This window comes from Hypanus sabinus, chromosome 9 (assembly GCF_030144855.1).
Source record: "Hypanus sabinus isolate sHypSab1 chromosome 9, sHypSab1.hap1, whole genome shotgun sequence".
In the NCBI taxonomy this organism is placed as follows: domain Eukaryota; kingdom Metazoa; phylum Chordata; class Chondrichthyes; order Myliobatiformes; family Dasyatidae; genus Hypanus; species Hypanus sabinus.
The window spans coordinates 113154706-113179363 of NC_082714.1; the positions used below are offsets into that span (position 1 = coordinate 113154706).

Consider the following 24658-nt stretch of genomic DNA (forward strand, 5'->3'; position numbering starts at 1 on the left):
ATTCAAGACCAGTGATCCAGAACGATGCAAGGAGTCCAAGTATGACCTACTGAAGACTTTTTTAAGAGAGAAAAAGTAATTCTGATTGAAATTGGAGATGGAATTGGATGCATGTCAGCTCTGGTCATTACTTCCTATGAAGCGAAACCTAAAATAATGAATGGTTGTGATGCCTCACTCCCAGATGAGCTCAATGCTTTTCATGCACAGTTTGAAAGGGAGAATAAAATTACACCAATGCAAATCCCTGCAGTATCTGGTAAACCTGTGATCTTCATCCCAGAGGCCAATGTTAGAACATCTTTCAAGAGGGTGAACCCTCAAAAGGCACCACGCACTGATGGTGTAACTGGAAGAAAACTGACAACCTGTGCCAACCAACTGCTGGGAGTGTTCAGACATCTTCTACCTCTCACTGCTGTAGCCGGAGGTTCCCACCTGCTTCAAAAGAGTGACAATCATACCAGTGCCCAAGAAGAGCAGGGTAAGCTATCTTAATGACTATTGCCCAGTTAAACTCACATTTAGTACAATGAAGTACTTTGAGAGGTTGGTCATGGCCAGAATCAACTCCAGTCTAAGGAAGGACTTTAACCAGTTGCATTTTGCCATTTGCCACAATAGGTCTACAGCAGATGCAATCTCACTGGATCTCCATTAGCCCTTGGATCCCCTGGACAATATTAACACCTATGTTATACTGTTCTTGATTACAGCTCAGCATTCAACACAAATATACCTTCGGTTCTGATCAACAAACTCCAAAACCTAAGCCTCTGTACTTTTCTCTGAAACTGGGTCCTTGACTATCTCATTGAGGGACTCCAGTCAGTATGGAACTAACATCTCCTCCTCACTAACAATCAACACTGGCGCACCTCAAGGATGCATGCTTAGTCCACTGCTCTACTCTCTCTCTACACTCATGACTGTGTGGCTAGACATAGCTCAAATGCCATCTATAAATTTGTCGATGACACAACTATGGTTGGCAGAATTTCAGATGGTGTCAAGGAGGTGCACGGGAGTGAAATAGATCAGCTGGTTGAGTGGTGTTGAATAACAACCTTGCAACATCAACATCAGTAAAATCAAGGAATTGATTGTGGTTTTCAGGAAGGAGAATTCAAAGAAACCCACAGCAGTTTTCATCGAGGGATCAGCAGTGAAAAGGGAAAGCAATTTTAGTTTCCTGGGTGTTAACATCCCTGAAGATCTCTGGTGCGCCCAACATATCGATGCAATTGCAAAGAGGGCACAACAGCGACTATATTTCTTTAGGGGTTTGAGGAGATTTGGGATGTCACCAAAGGCTCTCGGAATTTTCTATCAATGTACCACACAGAGTATTCTAACAGGTTGCATCACCATCGGGAATGGAGAGGCGACTGCACACGGCCAAAAAGAGCTGCAGAAATTTTCATACTCACCCAGCTCCATTCTGGGCATTGGTCTCCCTGGCATCAAAGACACTGTCAAGAGGCAATGCCTCAATAAGGTGGCATCCATCATTGTGGACCCGCATCGCCCAGGACATACCATCTTCTCATTGCTACCATCAAGGAAGAGGCACAGGAGCCTGAAGATAAAGACTCAATGTTTCAGGAACAACTTCTTTCTAAATGCATAACGAACCCCACATGCACTACTCACTATTTTTGATCTCTTTTTGCGCTACTTAATTCATTTTATTTTATAAAACTATTTCTTATTGTGATTTATACATTTGTATTGTTATTATGAATTGCAATGTACTACTGTCACAAAACTACAAATTTCATGATATATGCCAGTGATATTAAACCTGATTCTGATTCTGAAAGCTCTATGCTGTACTGTTCTAGTTTACAGCAGGCTATTAACACTGTAGCCATGTCTCTGGGATGTGGGTGGAAGATGGACACTCCAGAAGGAATACAACGAGCCATAGATAGAAGTTGGGAGCTCCACACCAGCAGGGCCAGAGGCCTGATTGAAGCCCAGTTCTAAGGACTGAGAGGAAGCAGTTCTTCTCCATGAGCCACTGTGTTGCTTGCAAAGTGTTAAGTATAAATACATCAAATGAAATCAAGCTACTTTATCATTCCTATTACCAACCAGAAACACTGAGGGTGTGGAAAATCTAGCAGAGAGGAAAAGACCGGTGAAGAACATATCTAAGCTAGCAGAATTAGAAAAATAATTCACCACAGGGAAATGTGGAGCATTGGCTTTCGACAAATTACACTGGGGGGGGGGGGAATTAATCTCTAAAGTGGTCATAGCATTTTGAGAGAGTGGTTTGTGAAACATCTGGGAGCAAAATCCAGATTGATGGAGGAAGCCCTGATGAAGGGTCTCAACATGAAATGTCAACAACTCAACTCTGAACTGATTCCGCAGCCTACAGACTCAGCTTCAAAGACACGACAATCTTCCTTTATCAATCTTTTTATTGAATCTTTCAAAAATAGATACATAACAGTCAGTCATAATAGTACATTTCGTTTCTCAATCTATTTATTGATTTTCAAATAAGGAATATACAAATTGGAGGAGGAGTTTAGCAAATAGTTAATATAAAATACATATAAGCAGCAATAATAAAAACAGAAAGTATATAATGTCAAAATCAAATAGGTAAAATATTATGCTGTTATATATACAATGGTTAAAAAAACTACAACTCCTCATAGTAATCATAAAAGAAAGATTGGAAATTTTATTGATAAAGAAAAAAAAAACCACTAACTAAACTGAAACAAAAAAAAGAGAAAGAATAAAAAGGAAGGAAAAAGAAAGATTGGGCAGTCCAATTGAGGATAAAATTAGAAAAAAAAGAGAGGAAAAAAAAACATCCTTCCAGTCATCTCCGAACCTTCATGGATAAGGATTTTCCCCAAAGAGCATAAAGAAAAGCAAATAAATAAAAATAAATTAAATCAAAATTTTCATATATATTTCAAGCAGTTCCCTCTTTTGTTCCAAAAACATTTTTTGATAAAATAGATTCTCTGATTTTGTCTTATGTTTGGAAGAATAAAAGCTCTAGAGTGAATAAACTTTCATTGCAAAAATCAAAAAAAGATGGAGGACTTGCTTTACCAAACTTTAGATTTTATTATTGGGCAATTAATATTCGTTATATTACTTTTTGGATTTATGATATAGGCGACCAAGATCGCCCTTCATGGTTACAGCTGGAGGAAAATTTGGTAATGGGATTTTCGTTAGCTTCTTTATTAGGAGCTCCTCTTCCGTTTTCGCTCTCCAGAATAGGTAGACAAGCTCTCAACCCTATTGTTAAACATGCTTTAAAAATTTGGTTTCAATTTCGTAGTTTTTTTTGAATTAAATGATTTTCTACTTTCTAGTAATATTTATTCTAATTTCTTTTTTTAAACCATCAACTTCGGATAAGGCTTTTTTAACATGAAAACTTAAGGGAATAAAAACTTTTTTAGATTTGTTTTTACAAGACAGTTTAAAGTCTTTTTCACAGTTAATGGATAAATATGATATTGTAGCGGTGTGCTACACGCAGCGCTAAAATTACGACACGGAGTCGGTTACTGCAGTCGAAGAAAAAACTTTATTCGAAATACCCAGCCTTGCTTTTAAGCCTCCCTCAACCTGCCCCCCATGGCACAGAGGCTCCAAAGGGTCTGTGCTCGCAAACCCCCGTAGGCTATCTCCCTTAGCCGGAATGCTGGCTAATTGTGAGCCGGTTCGGATGTGCCAGGAAATGGGTCGCCACAATATCTCTAATACATATTTTTTCAGATATTTACAGGTTAGGAATTTTTTACGTGATTTTTTATTGAGTTACCCCTTGCCCTGCTCTTTAAATTTGGCTTGTGTTATTTTTCAGTTTAAACCTTTTCAAAAACGACTAATAGCTATCATTTATAAACAGTTAATGAATGCTCGCATGTCGCCTAATGATAGGGTTTAACACACCTGAGAAGTAGAACTTCAACATTCTACTTTCAGATAATCAATGGAGTAAAAATTATTACTTAGTCAATAATTCATCTATCTGTGCACGCCATATCTTAATTCAGTTTAAGATAGTACACAGGGCCTATATGTACGAAGATAAATTGGCACATATTTTCCTAATATAAGCCCTATCTGTGACAGATGTAATGCAGTAGTGGCTACACTAACTCATATGTTTTGGTCAGGTGTAAGTTTAAATAATTTTTGGAGGGGTGTGTTTGGAATATTATCTAAAGTTTCTAGATATGGATGTTCAACCTAATCCACTTACAGCAATTTTTGGGATTATTCCAGAGGAAGCAAGCAAAGTATCTGCTTCCGCTCAACATGTGATAGCTTTTTCAACTTTACTGGCTAGGAGAGCTATTTTGCTACACTGGAAAGAATCTAACCCACCTGCTATTTTCTATTGGCTCTCCTCCATTATGTCATGTCTAAGCTTGGAGAAAATTAGAAGCTGAACATTTGATACATCCTTTAATTTTGAACAAGTCTGGCGACCCTTTAGTCATAATAGTACAAAGGGAGTGAGATTACATTGTTAGCAGTTAACATATGAGTAATGTCACATACCCCGCGACTGGGTTACCAAACCAGCAGAAATGGAATAATACGTTGGAGTCTGGTATTACTGTAACTACTAGTGTTTATTAGTAAACTAAGTAATACAGTACCATAAAATGCAAATATATATAAAACAGGTTAGCAATGATATGTACAGAAATGTGAAAATAGGAATCAAAACCAAACTCTATCGAAGTCTAGGGGTAAATGAATAGTCTTATGATGGTGCAGAGTTCAGTTCAGTTCAGTTTAGTTTAGTTTAGGTTGAGGTAGTTGCTGTTGTACCATTCGAGAGAGAGAGGGACAGAGCGAGAGGTGATGCAGTTGCAGGCAAACCTTCCATTGTCTTCTTGTCCTGTTGTGGTCACCAACTGTGCCCCCTCCATACCAAGCCAGACCATTCTTCAGTGGTGGACTTGTCACCCAAGTGAGGGTGGACACACACACAAGCCCCCACTGGTCTGCCTTCACACACTGTAAGCCTCTGGTTGATTTCCCCTGAATCAATCCTCCAAACCCCATCTTCCTGTGGGTGCACAACACTCATTCAGTTTCCCGTGGTGTGTCTGTCTGTGTCTCAGCAGACTTGCTTTTTATCTCCCCTGACAGGGTACCAGCCATTCATCAGCTGTCCATCACCTGGTACTGCCTTGCTGTCTCAGCAGGAATCCACATGAGCAAGCAAAGAAGGTGTCCTTGGAGCAAAGTAAACAATTAGCGAAGAAGCCATAATACTAAATCATCCCTCTCTCTCTCATTATCAGTACCTGCAGAAGGATGCCTCCCCCCTCTTCTTCTCTCTCTCTTGTTAGTAGCATAGCTCACAGGGGGGTCAACTCTGGACCTCATCTCAGCCTGGTTTGCTCATCACACATCTCACCTCCACCCTTAAAAGAATTTTTACGGTGGGAAAATTCAATATTGATGCATGTTACAGAGACTAATATAATATATAAGTAGTCATTAACCAACAGAGTAACACAGATATAATTTCAAATCTAATACCTAGATAAACAATCAGCAATTACATTGTCAATCTCCTTTACATGTTGTATCTTTATATCAAATTCTTGTAACATCAGACTCCAACTCAGCAGTCACCTATTCTTAGCCTTCATGTTAGTCAAAAATACCAATGGATTGTGATCAGTATAAACTATTAAGGGCTTCTGTGCTGGACAAATATAAACCTCAAAATTCTGTAACACCAGAATAGGTGACAGTAATTCTTTTTCTACAGTGGAATAGTTTTTAACTTAGGTGTATATTACAGAGTTTAAACTAATACATGTGTGATTATCATGTAGTAAATTACAGAAGCATATACAAATACTAATCTCTATTTCACTTTTAAACTTAACATTCAACCAGTCAGTCTACCATGATATTGTCTTTTTCTTTCACATGCTTTGTCACAAAAAAAGTCAAATTCCTGCAGAACCAGATCCTGTTATTCAAAGTGGCGTTTGGTCAATCATTGCTCCTTTTCCACTTCGACACAGAACACTTAACCGTCACGTGATCTGCTTGCTTACCAGCTTGGATAAGGCCTTCACAGACCCCCTGAACAGGTGCTAGCTTATCACTACTGTTTTCCAAACTAAGCCCATTTGCTGAACTTCCAAACAACTCATTAATTTTAAGCAAGTTATTAATTTTATCTTCAAGATCCTTAAGTCTATTGGTTTCCAGTTTAACACCCGCAGGTGATCCCCCTTGGTCAAAACAAAACTTTAAGTTTTGCCTCTCCAAATCACATACTTGAACAACATCACCAAGTTGTTTATCTTTAAATTCCAAAACAAACTGTAACAGATTAACAGGCATCTTGTTACCAGACCACTGTCTCTTCATATAACCATATATACCAATTACAGCACGGAAACAGGCCACCTGGGCCCTTCTAGTCCATGCCGACGCTTACACTCACCTAGTCCCAATGGCCCGCACTCAGCCCATAACCCTCCATTCCTTTCCTGTCCATATACCTATCCAATTTTACTTTAAATGACAATACCGAACCTGCCTCTACCACTTTTACTGGAAGTTCATTCCACACAGCTACCACTCTCTGAGTAAAGAAGTTACCCCTCATGTTACCCTTAAACTTTTCCCCCTAACTCTCAAATCATATCCTCTTGTTTGAATCTCCCCTACTCTCAATGGAAAAAGCCTATCCATGTCAACTCGATCTATCCTCCTCATTATATCGTCCCACCTCAACCTTCTATGCTCCAAAGAATAAAGACCTAACTTGTTCAACCTTTCCCTGTAACATAGGTGCTGAAACCCAGGTAACATTCTAGTAAATCTCCTCTGTACTCTCTCTATTTTGTTGACATCTTTCCTATAATTCGGTGACCAGAACTGTACACAATACTCCAAATTCGGCCTTACTAATGCCTTGTACAATTTTAACATTGCACTCCAACTCCTATACTCACCATGGTCAATGCTTCTAAAACCAATCCAGATTTTAACATTACCTTATTCAAAAGTCCAGTAACACCTTTTTCAATATCTTCTATAATATTCCCATCACCAGCTTTCATCTCATCACTAACTTTTAGAACACCTTCTAACACAAGTGACTGAGAATCCTCACTTTCCACTGTTGCCGGGGTTAACCCCTTACTCACTGAACCAAGTCCACCTGACACAAAAGGACTGCATTCCTTTTTAACCAAGTCAGATACCTCAGACCTTTCCTGAGTCTCAACACAAGGTTCAGTACCCTGTGAATCCACAGGTACCTCAACAACCTGAATACAGGCCAATGGGACATCTGCCTCTTCTAGGCTTCCAATACCATTCCCCGTTTCAAATTCCAAGTTCCCCTGATCCTCCCAGCTCCTCTCTGGGCAACTCCCATCCGGAGTAAACTCAACCTTGCGGGTTAAAACAACATTGTCTGCTAACCCAGCAGACTCCCTTAAGGTAATGGCATCCTTTTTATCTCAGAATGCCCTTATATCATCGGGAACACACTCCTTAAATTCTTCAACTGCAAACAGCTCATTCAAGCTACATAAATCATCAGTGTCCAACACTGGACCTTCCAACTGTCACATCTGTGTCTCATCTTTGCTCTGTTTCTTCACAATGTCTTTCTTTGACAACAATAAATCTGCTTTGGCCCCCTTACTCTCCTTAGTGTCACTGTCCTCTAACCCCTTCTGATACAGGGATGGTAAAAACATTGTGACTGGTCTGGATACCAAATCACACTTCAAAAAGATGTTATGCAACAGTACTGCCTCGGTCCCTTTTCCAACCCCTTCTATCACCATGTCACCAGTCTCGGTCTCAGCACTGGTCCAACACACTACTTAGGATTAAGGATTGAAAAGCCCCAGTGTCTCTCCAGATTCTCTGGCACTGAGGTTGACCCCTCCTTCACAGGTATCAACCTGGTCAAAAGAAATTTCTCCCATTCCTCCTGAATTTGGTTCAGCTTCTCCTCCTTTAGCGGCATTTCAGCTGGCTTAATGCAGGCATTTGGGGCTGGTGCCTTTCCCTTTCCTGTCACTTTCTTTGGAGCTAGACACTTAGATGCTATGTGACCAGCTTTCCCACAATTATAACATGTAAAGCTGGGGAACTTCCTTCCAGACTGCTTTTCCTCCTCCTTACCTTTTCCACCAGTCCCTGGCTTATTCTCTGACTTCACCGGTGGGCTCTCTCGACCATCCCTACTACCCCTCTGGTAACTCTTGCTCAGAGAAAATTTTACCTTGTGAGTTAAAGCGTACTCATCCGCTAACTTGGCAGTCGTGGCCAGGGTTTCTGACTCTTTCTCATCTAGATAGGTCCTCATACCCTCAGGGACACAGCTTTTAAACTGCTCATTCAGCATCAGCTGTTTCAATTTGTCAGAATCCTCACTGACCCCTTTCGAGGCACACCAGCGATCACAGTACATTTGCATCTCACAGGAAAACTCTAGATACATGCAGTCCCACGGCTTCCTCAAATTCCGGAACCTTTGTTGGTAAGCCTCCAGAACCAACTTGTAAATCCTCAGTATAGCCCCTTTTCCTTCATCATAATTCTTTGCCTCATCTGTGGACAATGCTGAATAGGCTTGCTGGGCCTTCCCTTTAAGTACACTCTGCAGTAAAACAGCCCACTTCTCCTTCACCCAGTCCTGATTCATGGCAAATTTCTCAAAATTTAGGAGATTCCTATCGACATCCATTTCCTCAAATGGGGGAACCAACTTAACCTCCTGACTAACCTTGAACCCCCTGACTGGGTCTACTACCTGTCTCCCTTCCTGCAATGCATTAATCCGTGCCAGCTCAAACTGCCTCTCTTTTTCCCTTTCCTCTCTCTGTCTCTATGCATCCTCTCTCTGCCTTTCAGCCTCTTCAGCCTCCAGCTTCTTTACTTGGAACTCATCTATCCTTTTCCTCTCCCCGGCCTCTATTCTTAATTTCTCCATCTGAATCTGAACCTCAAACCCACTAGGTTTACTTTCAGGAAACAGCTCTAACTCCTCTATCTGAAACACTTCCTTGGATACATAATACTTGGCTATGGCTCTCTGCATCTCCAACCTCCTCATTGTCTGTTTCTCCTTTGAAAGTTTCAACCATCTCACAATTCTCAGCAATTCCAACTTCCTGGCATCCTCTCATGTCTCCGAGGTTGGCTCCGCCAAAAACTTACCAATGTCCATTTCTGCTGTCTTTCCACACCAGAACTAATAAGGGAATTTACCCCAATCAATTCAAACAGCCCCCAAATATAATATTCATATCCCGGACGAGCCCCCAATTTGTAAACGCAGTGACCTGGTTACCAAACCAGCAGAAATGGAATAATACGTTGGAGTCTGGTATTTCTGTAACTACTAGTGTTTATTAGTAATACTAAGTAATACAGTACTATAAAATGCAAATATATATAAAACAGGTTAGCAATGATATATATAGAAGTGTGGAAATAGGAATCAAAACCAAGCTCTATCAAAGTCTAGGGGTAACTGAATAGTCTTATAATGGTGCAGAGTTCAGGTCAGTTCAGTTCAGTTCAGTTTAGTCCTGTTGTGGTCACCGACTGTGACCCCTCCATACCAAGCCAGACCGTTCTTCAGAGGTAAGCCTGTCACCCAGGCTAAGGTGGACACACCAGTCTGCCTTCACACGCTGTGAACCTCTGATTGATTTCCCCTAAATTAATTCTCCAAACCCCCACCTTCCTGTGGGTGCACGGTGCTCTTTCAGTTTCCCATGGCGTGTCAGTCTGTCAGCAGACTTGCTTTTTATCTCCCCTGATGGGGTACCAGCCATCCATCAGCTGTCCATCACCTTCTACCACCTTGCTGTCTCAGCAGGAATCAACATGAGCAGGCAAGGAAAGCGTCCTTGGAGCAAAGTAAACAATTAGCGAAGAAGCCATAATACTAAATCATCCCTCTCTCTCTTATTATCATTACCTGCAGCAGGATGCCTCCCCCCTCTTTTTCTCTCTCTCTCGTTAGCAGCATAGTTCACAGGGGGGTCAACTCTGGACCCCATCTCAGCCTGGTTTGCTCATCACACATCACATTAAAAATTATAGGTAACAGCATATAATAGACCTCACAAACACTAAATATAAACAGAATACTGGAAAAAAAATAAGAAGATGGGAAAAAAAAACAAATTTAAAAAAAATAATTACAGAATATACTAAACTAAATACAACTAAACCTAAACTTTAAAAAAAAGCTAATTGGGCTATTCTATTACATCAAAAAAATTATTAGTGTCGTCAACTCCACTCTTCTACTCAAATTAATGAATCATATAAAGGAGTCGGAAAAGGTCAGATTACATTCTGTGAAAGTATTGAATAATAGGCCTCCAAATTTCTTCAAATTTAACTGAGGAGTCAAAGGTACCACTTCTAATTTTTTCTAAATTTAAACAGGATATGCATTGAGAAATCCATTGAGATGTAGTGGGAGGATTTTTCAGTTAGTTAATTTTTCTTCTATGTGTGCTAGACATATGTTAATTCAACTTAAAGTGGTATATAGGGCTTGAATGTCTAAAGATCAATTAGCTCATTTTTACTCACATGTAAATCCGATTTGAGATAGATGTCAATCTGAGGAAGCCTCTCTGACTCATATGTTTTGGTCTTGTCCTCTCTTGGAAAAAAATTTGGAAAGATATTTTTTATATATTTTCTACAGTTTTGCATATTGATGTACAACCTCACCTTGTTACTGCAATTTTTGGCTTACCAATGATTGATCTGCCCTCGGCAGATGATTGCATTTGCTACTTTAATGGCTAGAAGGACATGACAATATATGTTCTCAGTAATTTTTTTAGGATGCCAAGCAAGCATTCTCGGTATCTGTCCATATATGTTTACTACAATCTACTAAATTTATGGAGTGAAACCCAATACAAAAGCTTAGAGACTCACTGTCTGTAACGTTCTCCTTCGGGTGTAACGAAACGCCGAATTTAACGTCCGGATAAACCACAGCCAATGCAAACCAGATCGCAGTAAGATTAACCATTTACTGTTCACTCTTCACATTAACATATGGTGAAAACTGTTGATAAAACAATACAAGATTGATACAGTATTTGTTCCTTCCTTAATATCACATTTCAAGTGTAAATACTTGCAAAGGTGACTATAACTACATTACACTAAGGTGCAGTATACAGGGAGAGTTTACCTGCTCCATTGACTACTTTAAATACACTTCCATGCAAACTATCCGCGACTCTTTAACTAACGAAAGCATAAACATTATCTACTGTCGTTACTTCTAACAGGATCGGCATTAACATCTTAGTTCAATATATCGATTATCTATTAACTTACAGCGTTGCTCTCACTGTGATTTCTCATGCCTGCAAAACTGCTTCTGCTCAGGTGAGCCTCGTGGAAAGCCCCCACCCTCGCGCTAATTTCAAACCGGTGTTTTCCCACAAGACGCGGCGAAACCGGATGTGACGTCATCGCATGCCGATATATTTTACATGCAATGAATACACTTTAAACACTTCTAATTCTAACTAGAAAATACTATTGAATGAATTACTAAGCGAAAATATTATAAACTAAATAACTGTCGTAAAGACAGCACACTGTCTTTATCCAATGTCTAACCAGATCATAACTAATGCTTCTGCATAAATTTGTACCCAAGATTCACATGTACTCTTGTAGTCATAAACCTCCATCAGATCAGAATAAATGAGCAACATCCAATCCCTGTCAATTGACCATTTGAGGATTGTGTAGTGTTCTCGCTCGACGTGTAAGATAACGCTGAACTGAACACCGAGATAAACCGTAGTCAATGAAAACAGGGTCGCAGTAAGATTAACCATCTACTGTTCACTCTTCCTCGTTAACATATGCTGAAAACTGTTGATAAAACAATACAAGATTTGTACAGCATTTGTTTCCTTCTTGATATTACGTTTACATTGTAAATACTTGCAAAAGTAAAACTACAACAACTACATTACATTAAAGTGCAGCATACAGTCAGAATCCACCTATGCCATTGACTGCTTTAAATACACTTCAACACAAACTATCTGCAACTCTTTAACTAACGAAAACATAAACCTTATCGACCGTCGTTACTTTTAACAGGATCGGCGTTAACATTTTAATTGAACATATCGATTATCTCATGACTTACGGCGTTGCTCCCATTATGTTTCTAGTGCGTAGAAAGACAACCTTTCTTGCGCTGGACTCGCACATGTGTGGCCTCCTCCTTCCTGTTTCTCCAAACCGGTATTTTCCCACAGGACGCAGCGAAACCGTTTGTGACAACATCGCATGCCGTGATATATAACAGACAACGAATTTACTTTAAACAATCCTAACTTTAACTAGAAAATGCTAACAAACGAATTACTAAGCGAAACTATTATAAACTAAATAACTGCCATAAAGGCAACCACAGATTGTTTCAGGTCAACCATTTTCTACAATGAGCATGTCTTGGAAATCTACAGATTATTTGTAGGTAATACAAGCAAAGGTTCTTTGGAGGTCAGGAGTGAGGCATAAAACTTGTGCTTACAGTTGTTTTATTAAGTGTTATAATAGCAAAGAAGAAGAAGTGTCGAAAGAGAAAATTAAAAAAAAAGACTAAAAAGTAGTTGTGGTTTTACCAGACCAGACTGAGAGACCAGAAATTTCACTGATAACAGTTACCTGATAATATAGCCAGATTCAAGCAAAGTGAGACCCATCAATGAAAACAAGAAGTTTCCTCTGAAATACAGAGGCGACTGCAACCAGTGGAAAATTCACTGAACAATTACATGTATATAGGTGATTATACAAAATTACAAACAAGCATAAGGAAGTTAAATTACAACAAAAATAGCAATTTAGTACCCCAATCCAACAAGTCTCATGTAGTTTGTCTGAGGAATCATAACATTTTGTTGAATAAGACGTAGATGGTTAGTTGCTTTGGGAACGTGCATGCAGTCTGGTGAAATAGGTGAAATAGAATGATTAAAAACTTATCAGGGAAATATCTTGATCAAAAGAAAATTTACCACAGAGGAAAGTAATCTCCTCCCAAACAACATGATCATGCAGATAAACCTTGGATGTTTCAAGCACCACAGTGGCCAATCCTTTTATCACTAGTTATTCTACTTCTAATCCTTTCTGAATAATGTGTTGAATTGGGCATAACAAGAGTCTACAATATCAAGGATCAGTGCCTCTCTGAAGAGAACACAGCAAGGATTAAGAATGTCAAGGACCATTGCCTCTCTGGATCTATCAAGAAAGACATATCATATTGAACTCCTCTAGTTCTTTCAATAGTAGTCAAATGTTATGACCTTTTCTGAAGCAGTTGCCTTTTGGTGGATCCTCAGGTGGCTCTAGAGGTCATTCTGGGAGCCACCTATCCAGAAGGTTAGCGGGAATTCCCTTAATGGAGAACGTCTGTGATATGTCATCATCTTCCACCAGCTCTTGATTGGATTGCTCTTTGGCTAGAACCTTCTTCTTTCTTTCTTTTTCAATCTTTTTATTGAGTTTCATATAAATATAAAAAAACATAACATAATAATGAATAGGTTATGAATACAATAGACTTGAAATTACATTGACAATAGGATAATAATATCCTATTAAACATCAACAAAAAAAATACATTAATCAATCGAGTCTATATAATTATATATGAAAAAAAAACAAAAATAATCATCAAAAGAAAAAGAAAAAAAAATTAAAAATGTGTGAAAGAAAATATATATGTGAAACAAACACTAAACTAAAACTAACATGGGCAATAATAACAGTTTATAAGTATATGATAGTGTCAAAGAACTCCGGAACTCCATACCTGAACAAGAATAAGCAGAGAGAAGGTCTGGGAAAGGCCAAATTAATTCATATGAAAATGTCGAATGAACGGTCCCCAAGTTTCTTCAAATTTAATTGATGAGTCAAAAATATTGCTTCTAATTTTTTCCAAACTCAGATAAGAAATAGTTTGAAAAAGCCACTGAGACGTGGTAGGAGGATTTACTTCTTTCCAATTTTGTAATATAGACCTTCTGGCCATTAATGTTACAAAAGCAATCATTCGTCTGATTGAAGGAGAAAACTGATTACCATCCTCATTTGGTATACCAAAAATTGCAGTAATAAAGTGAGGTTGTAAATCGATGTTCCAAATTGAGGAAATGGTAACGAATATATCCTTCCAATAGTTATGTAAAGTGGGACATGACCAAAACATGTGGGTCAGTGAAGCCACTTCTGAATGACATCTGTCACATTGAGGGTTAATATGAGAATAAAATTGAGCAAGTTTATCTTTAGACATATAAGCTCTATGTGCAATTTTAAATTGTATTAAAGCATGTTTAGCACATATAGAAGAAGAATTAACCATTTGTAAAATTTTTTCCCATTTATCTGTTGGTATATTGTATCGAAGTTCTTTTTCCCATTGTTGTTTAATTCTATCAGACATCTCTGGTTGTATCTTCATAATCATGTTGTAAATAAAAGCAACTAATCCCTTCTGACAAGGATTTAAGGTAAAAATCAAATCTGAGAAATCCGTTGAAGTTGAGTTGGGAAAAGATGGTAAAACTTTATGTAAAAAATTTCTGATTTGTAAATATCTGAAGAAATTAGATTTAGGTAATTTAAATTTATTGGAAAGTTGGTCAAAAGACATCAAAGTACCTTCAAAAAAAAGGTCACGAAAACATTTTATACCTTTCCTTTTCCATATGCTAAAAGGCTTGATCTGTCAAGGAAGGTTTAAAGAAAAAATTAAATAAAATAGGGCTATCAAGAACAAAGTTTTTCAGAGTAAAAAATTTCTGAAATTGAAACCAAATTCATAATGTGTGTTTAATAACAGGATTAGATATCTGTTTATTGAATTTAACTAAATCAGCAGGAAGAAAAGAACCAAGAACAGAGAATAAAGAATATCCCTTTACCTCATTGCATTCCAAATTTACCCACTGCGGACACAATAATGAGTCCAAATCTAATTTCCAATACGTTAGGTTACGGATATTATTCGCCCAATAATAAAATCTAAAGTTAGGTAAAGCTAAACCACCATCTTTTTTAGATTTTTGTAATTGCCTTTTACATAACCTGGGGTTTTTATTGTGCCACACAAATGAGGAAATTTTTGAATCAATGTTGTCAAAAAAGGATTTAGGAATAAAAATTGGTAAGGCTTGAAATAAATATAAAAATTTCGGTTAAATCATCATTTTAATAGCATTAATCCGACCAACTAATGATAGGAATAAGGGAGACCATCTTGTAGTAAGGTGTTGTATTTGAAGAAGCATAGGTTAAAATTCAGTCTAAATAAATCTTTATATTTCTTGGTAATTTTTAATACCTAAATAGATAAAATTATCAGTAACAACTTTAAATGGAATCCTGTCATTCAATAAAGTTTGCGCGTTTAAAGGGAATAATTCACTCTTATCTAAGTTTAATTTATAACCTGAAAAACTACCAAATTGAGCCAACAAGGATAAAATAGTGGGAATAGATCTATCAAGATCAGAAATATATAACAGCAAGTCATCAGCATAAAGTGATAATTTATATGATTTCTCATTACGGGTAATACCAAAAATATTAGGAGATTCACGAATAGCAATGGCTAAAGGTTCTAATGCAATATTAAATAATAAAAGACTTAAAGGACAACCTTGTCTCGTACCACGAGATAATTGAAAAAAGGAGGATCTATAATTATTTGTAAGAACAGAAGCAACAGGTTTATAGTATATTAGCTTAATCCATGATATAAAATTAGGACTAAAATTAAAATTTCTCAATGCATTAAATAAATATGTCCATTCAACTCTATCAAAGGCTTTTTCAGCATCTAATGAGATAATACATTCTGGGACTGTGGGTGACGAAGTATGAATTATATTAATCAATTTTCTAACATTAAAAAAAGAATACCGATTCTTAATGAAACCAGTTTGATCTTCTGAAATAATCTGTGGTAGTACCTTTTCTAATCTAGTGGCTAAAATTTTTGTAAGAATCTTAGAATCTACATTTAATAATGATATAGGGTGATAAGATGTACATAAAGTAGGATCTTTATCTTTTTTAAGAATTAGAGAAATAGTAGCTTCATAAAAAGATTGAGGTAATCTCTTCTTAGCAAATGCATCGTTAAAGATTTCACATAACCAAGGGGAAAGCAAAAAAGAAAAAGTTTTGAAAAATTCTACAAAATAACCATCAGGGCCAGGAGCTTTCCCTGAATTCATTGATGAGATAGCCTCACCTATTTCAGCCATAAAGATAGGAGCAACAAACAAGCTACAATCTTCACCTATCAGTTTAGGAATATTCAAATTGTTAAAAAAATTATCCATCATGGACAGGTCACCATCAAATTCTGATTGATATAAAGATTTATAAAAATCTTGAAAAGTATTATTGATTTCTTTATGATCAGTAGTTAAATTACCGTCTTGTTTACGAATTTTAATAATTTGTCGCTTAGTCGAAATAGCTTTTAATTGATTAGCTAACAGTTTACCAGTTTGATCACTGTGAATATAGAATTGAGCTCTGGTCCTAATTAATTGATTTTCAATTGAAGAAGATAATAATAAGCTATGTTCCATTTGAAGCTCAACTCTCTTCTTATAAAGTTCTATGGTAGGAGTCACGGAATAAATCTTATCAATTTCCTTAATTTTATCCACTAATAAAGCAATATCTAAATATCTTTGTTTCCTTTTACCAGCGGAATACGAAATAATTTGTCCACGGATAAAAGCCTTGAAAGAGTCCCAAAGTATTCCTCTGTCAATTTCTTCAGTATAGTTTGTTGAGAAAAACAAATCAATTTGCTTTTTTATATAGGTGACAAATTCTGGGTCTTGAAGCAGAGTAGCATTAAGTCTCCAAGATCTAACATTATTGGAAAAGTCCGGAATCTTAATAGATAACTTCAAAGGTGCATGATCCGAAATAGTAATAGAATCATATTTACAATCAATAACATCCGTTAATAACCAATGATCAATAAGAAAATAATCAATTCTAGAATAACTATGATATACATGTGAAAAAAATGAAAATTCTTTATCTTTAGGGTTCAAAAACTGCCATATTTCTGTAATTCCTGAATCAACCATAAAAGAATTAATAAGTAAGGCTGATCTATTCGGAAGAGTTCGAATAGGTTTAGATCTATCCATCAAAGGATTCAAACAACAATTAAAATCTCCACCCATTATCAACATATATTCATTCAAATTAGGAAGGGAAGTAAATAAACGTTTAAAAAATTCAGGGCAGTCAAAATTTGGAGCATAAATATTAACTAGAACCACTTTCTGATTGAAAAGTGAACCAGTTATCAACAAAAATCTGCCCTGTGGATCAGAAATAGTTTCATGATGTGTAAACAAAATTGAGGGGTCTATAAAAATAGACACACCCCTAATTTTAGCGGTACAATTCGAGTGAAATTGTTGATCCTTCCAGAACCTAAAAAAACGTTGATTATCCTCCCTCCTAATATGGGTCTCCTGTACAAAAATAATATTAGCATTCAATCTATGGAATACCTTAAATATTTTTTTTACATTTAATCGGATGATTTAAACCATTAGTATTCCAAGAGATAAAATTAATAGATTTATCCATCATACCAATATTAGTTGTGTGTATCATAATAGGTTAAAAAGACACATAACCCATAATTCAGGAAAAAGGAAAATAGATTCAGGAGCAACCGGAGAACATGACACCTCAACAATATTAATAATTTAAAGTCGGCCCATAAACTAAAAGCAGAAAAAAAACGCAAAAGTGTGCAAAAAGATCCCCACCCCCTCCCCCCACCCTTCGAAGAAAAGCCAAGCGGCAAGTGCATAATCCAACACTAACCTTACCCCCATTTCAAGATGACAGCTCCATAAAAAGATTTAAAAAACAACTATGTAACACCCAGATTTAAATATAGGGTTGCAAAAAGAAAATATATATCAATCAGAATGAAAAAACTAATATAATAAAACAAACAATTTTTAATAAAAAAAAGAATAAACATTAAAATTTAAGAGTGTAATATACCTTTAAAAAAATTTCATATATAAATGCAAGAAAGATGACGTTTCAAAAGCAAAGATTTATGGGAAGAAGAAACGACATTTTGAAAAAGCCATCTTACAAAATATAACTGTAAATTCAACAATCTATTAAAAAAGTTTACTAATAAAAAAATACCAAAATAGGATTAAAAGAGATTCAATAAACACTACAATATATATTAAAAAAACTAAAAAAATTCAAAGCATTCGTCCCATTTCTAAGTACAGGCAAACAAATAAATGTTTATAAAAAGCAAAGTCTTATGGGAAGAAGAAACGACATCTTGAAAAAAATAAATCATTATTACAAGATATAGGTGTATATATCTGAAACAGAAAAAAGAATTAAAAAAATATTGTAAAAGTTAAGAAAGCATCCATAAAACAGTGATAATAGTAAAAAATAAGAACCAGACCCGTAGAACGGGATAGAAAATTATAACCCAACTTCGTAGGTTACTTAAAATAAGATGGCACCCTCTCTCCGAGGAATCTTCAACATGACACATAGTTCAAGTTGCACTAGAAGATCTATATTCTTCAACAAATTTCTTCGCTTCTTCCGGGGTTTTGAAAAATTGCTGACTGTTGTTGTTCAACGTAATTCTGAGCTTCGCTGGATACATTAAAGCTTGTTTAAGTCCAATCGAGTGAATCTCTGCCATCACTGGTTTAAAAGCGATTCTTGATCTCATTACATCGTATGAATAATCTTCAACAATTCGAAATGTATTGGTGTTATAAGAAATCATACCTTTTTTTACGAGCTAATCGAATTAAAAGCTCTTTCTCCCGAGGATAATGAAGGCGAACAATCACCGCTCGTGGTTTATCAGACAGAGCCGAAAATCTCGTAACTCTGTGAGCACGATCGATAACAGGTTTAGATTGCAAACCTTCAGCACTGAAAGTTTCCCATAGTAATTTAGAGAAAAATTCAGTTAAATCACCGGACACAACTTTTTCGGGAAACCCGATGATACGCAAATTCTGTCTGCGAGATCGATTTTCGAGATCAGTAATTTTAAACTTATACTGATCCATAGTTTTAGCATTCGACGCTACCTTCTTCTCCAGCGCTTCAATTGTACGTACTTTTTCACAAATTGATTTTTCAAGAGTCGCGATCTTATCTTCATGCCGCTGAATGTCTGATGCCTGTGATTGAAGTTTAATTTCAAGCGATCTATCAGCTTCTTCAAGTTCGGATATTTTCCTGGTAAGTTTATTTTCCAAACTTGTCAGTCTGCTTCCCAATCTACCATCTAATCTGCCTTCCAGACCCAAAAGTTTAGCATCCAGTTTAGCGTCCAAAAGAGTAGAAATTGTGTCGATGGATAAAGGATCCTTAGACGATTTCTTGCTTGTAGCCATTTTAAGTTTGACAAGATTAGATCAAATATTATTTTAGGAAGAAAAAGTTAATCAAAAGTATCAACCCATGTGATTAAATTCGAAAAGATTTAATTAAGGGGTGATTATAGTTGAAAAAATGAAGAGCGCCTAAAAGGCAGATGTTTACGTCGCCATCTTGAAACTCCACCCCCACCTTCTTCTTGACTTTAGCGCCAGGAGTTAAGTGCCAGATGGCTAAACTCCAGGTGGCATCACTCTGGGGATCTCAGGGAATCACAAACCTCTCCACCATGACAAGGTGAAAAGATCTCTCTAAGACTCCTCGTTGAATGTGACTCACTTCATCATTGAGGATATTTCTTACTGAGATCCATGGTAGCATAGCAGATAGCACAACACTATTACAGCTTGGGGCATCGGGCTTGGAGTTCAGAGATCAATTCTGGCACCATCTGTCAGGAGCTTGTACATTCGCCCCATGAGTGCGTGGATTTCCTCTGGGTGCTCTGGTTTCCTCCCAAAGTCCAAAGACATTCCTGTTAGTAGACTAATTGGTTGTTGTAAATTGTCTTGTGATTAGGCTGGGTTTAAGTCAGTGGGTTGCTGGGCAAAACAGTCAAAGGCCGGAAGGGCCTGTTTCATGCTGTGTCGCTCAATAAATAAATAATTATGACAGTTGCACCTCCTTCTTAAGAAATCTCCTGTATGAAATGGATCTAAAATCTCATTAAAATGAAGGACAGTTTGGCATTAAGACAAGTTTACACTAAGAATCCTATTCTTTGTTGAATGGGCTGATCGGAGATTATGAGTAATTATTGCCACATTGCTGCTGGTCCCAGAAGGTTCAACTTCCTGGGGAGTTCATTCTATTGCAATAATGAAATCCAGCATGTTCATAGTAGGGACTCAGAGCGAGAAGTCCCTTCTGTGTTATGGACAATGCAGCAATGTCAGGAGACCAACCTCACTTTCATGCTTTGCAGTTTTTCAGTATCCCAACTGATGTCATCAAGGATATACAGAAAGTTGCTGGAAAAAGGCCTACAATATCATGAAGGATCACACCCCCCTCGACCTGCTTACCGACTGTTTGTCCCACTCCCATCAGGAGAGAGGCTACACAATATCCATGCCAGGACCACTAGACTCAAAAACAGTTACTTCCCCCAAGCAGTCAGGTGATCAACACCTCCAACCATTTATGTGATCCACTATCCCCCACCGATATTACATAATTAGCATCACTCTAGGTTCTTACAATTAGTTTTGTATATAACAGTTACTTGTACCTCATATTTTATAGGACTGCTTTTATATTTGTACTTATTGATTTTTATTGTGCTCTTTATGTTTATTGTGTTTTTATGCTGCATCAGATACGGAGCAACAATCATTATGTTCTCGTTTACACTCGTACTGAAGAATGACAATCAACAGTTTTGAATCTTGTGCAATATCTGTGTTGCAAAGTTGGGGCACGTTTCAAAAAGCTGCAATTTCATATTTTCTGACGGGGCCTGACCATCCTGAATGTCTCTTTGTGTATCCACCTGCTACCATGATTACCAGATACTAGAACTGCAATTGGTTTATTATTGTCAAATGTACCGAGATACAGTGAAAAGTGTTTCATGTATACCGTTCATAATATTCAGATCAATTCTTACACAGTAAATTGAGGTAAAACAAAGTAAAACTTGCATTGGAAAAGACACTACAATGAAGAGACATTTACAGCTCTTCACAGTTCTGCAGAACCTTCTCAGTTGTGAAACCAAAGATCTTTACCACAGTTAACAGAAGCACCAGCACACATAGTTTATCTACTAACTAAACAATTATTTAACCCTTAATTTTCTTACCTAGTTTCCCACCATGCTTAACAGTTAGAATTTGAATCAAAATTATTTTCACAGATACTGAGATAGTGAAAAGCTCGTCTTGCATACTGTTCATTATACATTACATCGAAGTAGGACAAGGTAAAATAACAGCAAACTGTCACAGCTGCAGTGAAAGTGCAGATCAGGTCAACAATACTGTGCAAGATCATACAATGCAAGCAGCCTGTCCCTTTGTCCATTTAGCAACTCTTCCAGCCTTTTCCCCACAAGCTCACGGCAGCGTCACAAACACGAGAATCTGCTGATGCTGGAAATGGAAAATGCCTGATGATGAGTATCAGCCAACTGTTTACTCTTTTCCATAGATGCTGCCTGGCCTGCTGAGTTCCTCCAGCATTTTGTGTTTGTTGTTTTAGCTCACAGCAGTGGTTGTTGTGGTCAAACTGCCTCTTTGATAGGGTCAAACAAGGTACTAACTCTAAACTCAAGAGATGCTGCAGATACCGGAAATCTGGAGGAACACTAAAAACACTGAAGGAACTATGTGGGCCAGGCAACACCTGTGAGGCTAAACACAACTCCAATGTCACTTTTTAATATTGCTGAATACACCGTTGTTGTTGGCTGAATCAAAGGGTGGTGATGCATCAGCATATAGAAGGGTGACTGAAAATCTGTCACAAAAGTGGTGCCACAACAACGACCTCGCACTCAATGTCAGTAAAACCAAGGAGCTGATTACTTACTACAGGAAGAGAAAATGTAAGTCCATGAGCCAGTATTCATCGGGGAAATCGGAGGTGGAGAGGTTTAGTAATTTTAATTATTTGGTGTTATCATTTCAGAGGATCTGTTCTAGGCCCAGCACGTAATTGCCATTACAAAGAAGGAATGGCCGCACCTCTACTTTCTTACTGTAGAAGCTTGTGAAGATTCAGCTGTACTGTGTGGTTTTGCCAAGGATTGTGAGCATGCTATGTTGGTGCCAGAATGTGTGCTGCCCTCAGCTCATCCTCAGGTTGTGCTGGTTGTTAATACACTTCACTGGATTGTGACGCTCTGGGATGGGGGAAGTGGAGCACGCATGGTCGACAGTCCGACCCTGCATTTCTAATGACCGGAGCTATTTATTGTTCTTGTGTTAAACTACTTTCCTGGAATTATGGTGGGAAGTTCCAGTTCATTTATTGTTACATTTTAGTTTGGATTTTACAGTTATTTGCTTGTGTATTTGTGGGTCACCCTAACTGTAGCCAGGGTGTGTAATGGTCACCTCCTCTGTCTGTAGGAGACTGAGTGGGTTCTTTCTCCAGTCACAGTACCTGGTCTGTTTTTGTGCTTACCACCATAAAATGGTTGTTCAGTTTAACGAGCCTCCTCGTCAGTCATTATGGACCAAATGCTTGACACAATATGTTTCAATGTACACGTAATTACTAAATTAATCTGAGCCCATTGGCAGAGTTAGTTGGGTTGCCATGCCACAGCTTCTATGGCCAGGGTTCAATTTTGACTACTGAAGCTGTAAGTGCACAGTTTACCTGCTCTTCCTGTGAGCATGTAGGTTTCCTCTGGGTGCTCAGATATCCCAACACATCTTAAAGCCATGCAGGATGGTAGGTTAATTGACCACCTTGTGCAGAGATGAACGGTGGAATCTCAGGAGCTGGTGGAAATGAAGGGAAAATAAGATGGGATTTCCACGCAGTTAGTGACAAGAGACAGACAGGAAACAGCTGGATAACAATGTTAGGGAGAAACTCAGTGGGTTGAGCAGCATCTGAGGAATGAAACCATTGACATTCATCAGGCCCTGTATTCGTGTGAAAGAGTGCTTGGTATTCAACGTGACCTGAAGTGTCTGTTCCCCTTTTATAAAACAGTAGAGATTGTATCTTTAACTTCATATGCACAGTTCAATAAAGATGTTGCCTCATTTAGCTGGCCTCACATTCTGTCCAAAGGAAACAACTGCTTGTTAATTGATAGGATCTGTCATATAGTGCTAATGTACTCCAAGATTTCCTCTCAAGTTCCCATTATTTCCCTTGTAATGTTTCCCAGAAAAAAGTTTAAGCAAATTCATTCGAGTAGATTTCATCTCCTGGGTCCTTTCAACATGAATACCAGCTGGATAGGAAATGCTGTGCAAACACTCAAGTCTATTGATACTGGAAATCTAACATAAAGAGCGGCCGTGCTGGAAACACTCAGCAGATCAGACAGCAGAGCTAACATTGAATATTAGTCATCTGAGACTTTTGGAGAGGTGCTCACAACCAGAGTGCAGGCTTCAGACAGTAGATGGCTGACCACCAGGAGAAGTAAGGGGAGTAAGCAGTCAGTGCAGGGTTCCTCTGTGGCCATTCCCCTCAGCAACAAGTAAACCTCTTTGGATACAGCTGGGGAATGACCCATCAGGACACAGCAGCTGCAGCCAGGCTAGTGGCACTGTGGCCGGCTCTGAGACTCAACAGGGAAGGGTAAAGTCAGGCAGTACTGGACTTCCAGTGGACTCGATAGTTAGGGGACAGAAAGGAGACTCTCTGGCCACAAAAGAGACACCAGGATGATGTGTTGCCTTTCAGGAACTAGGGCCTAGGATGTATCAGAGCAATTTCATGTTTGTCACACCATTGTGGGCTGAAGGGCCTGTATTGTGCTGTAGTTTTTCTATGCTTCTGTATTCCCAAGGGTGAGGGTGAATAGCCAGAGGTTGTAGTGCATATTGGCACAAATGACATAGGCAGAAAAGGGGAAGAGGTCCTACGCAGTGAATATATAGAGTTAGGAAAGAGGCAGGAGAGAAGGACCTCCAAAGTAGTAATCTCCAGATTACTCCCATTGTCACAGGCTAATGCAAATAGGAATGTGGTCATAGTATGGATGAATGAGTGGCTCAGGAGGTGGTGCAGGGAACAGGGTTCAAGTTCTTGGATCATTGGAACCTTTTCAGGGGAATGGTTAGGAGAGTTTGCATCTGGATGGTATCCTGGCTGGGAGATTTGCTAATGTAACTTGGGAGAGTTTAAACTAGTTTTGCAGGGGGCTGGGAACTGGAGCACCAGTGCAGTAAGGGAAGGATTGGACTGGAAGGTAGATGTCAATCAAAATGAAAGATGTGATTGGTTGGATAGTTTTAATTGTGTATTTTTTTAATGCTAGGTGCATTATGGCTAAAGAAGATGAACTTAGAGCATGGATTAGTACATAGATCTATGATGTTGTGGCCATTACTGAAGTTCAGAGAGGGGAAGGAATGGGTGATTAATGTACCAAGTTTTTCAAAGT

At 38.0% G+C, this 24658-nt stretch overlaps 1 long non-coding RNA gene across 1 annotated transcript; it reads right to left on the reverse strand.

The window, feature by feature from the left end:
- Positions 1-5022: 5022 nt before the first annotated feature.
- Positions 5023-12354, reverse strand: LOC132398902 (uncharacterized). Its single transcript, XR_009513836.1, has 4 exons — positions 12212-12354; positions 10969-11101; positions 10612-10684; positions 5023-5432 (listed from the first exon to the last, which is right to left on the reverse strand). It is a non-coding gene; the product is annotated as an uncharacterized LOC132398902 (long non-coding RNA).
- Positions 12355-24658: the final 12304 nt, after the last annotated feature.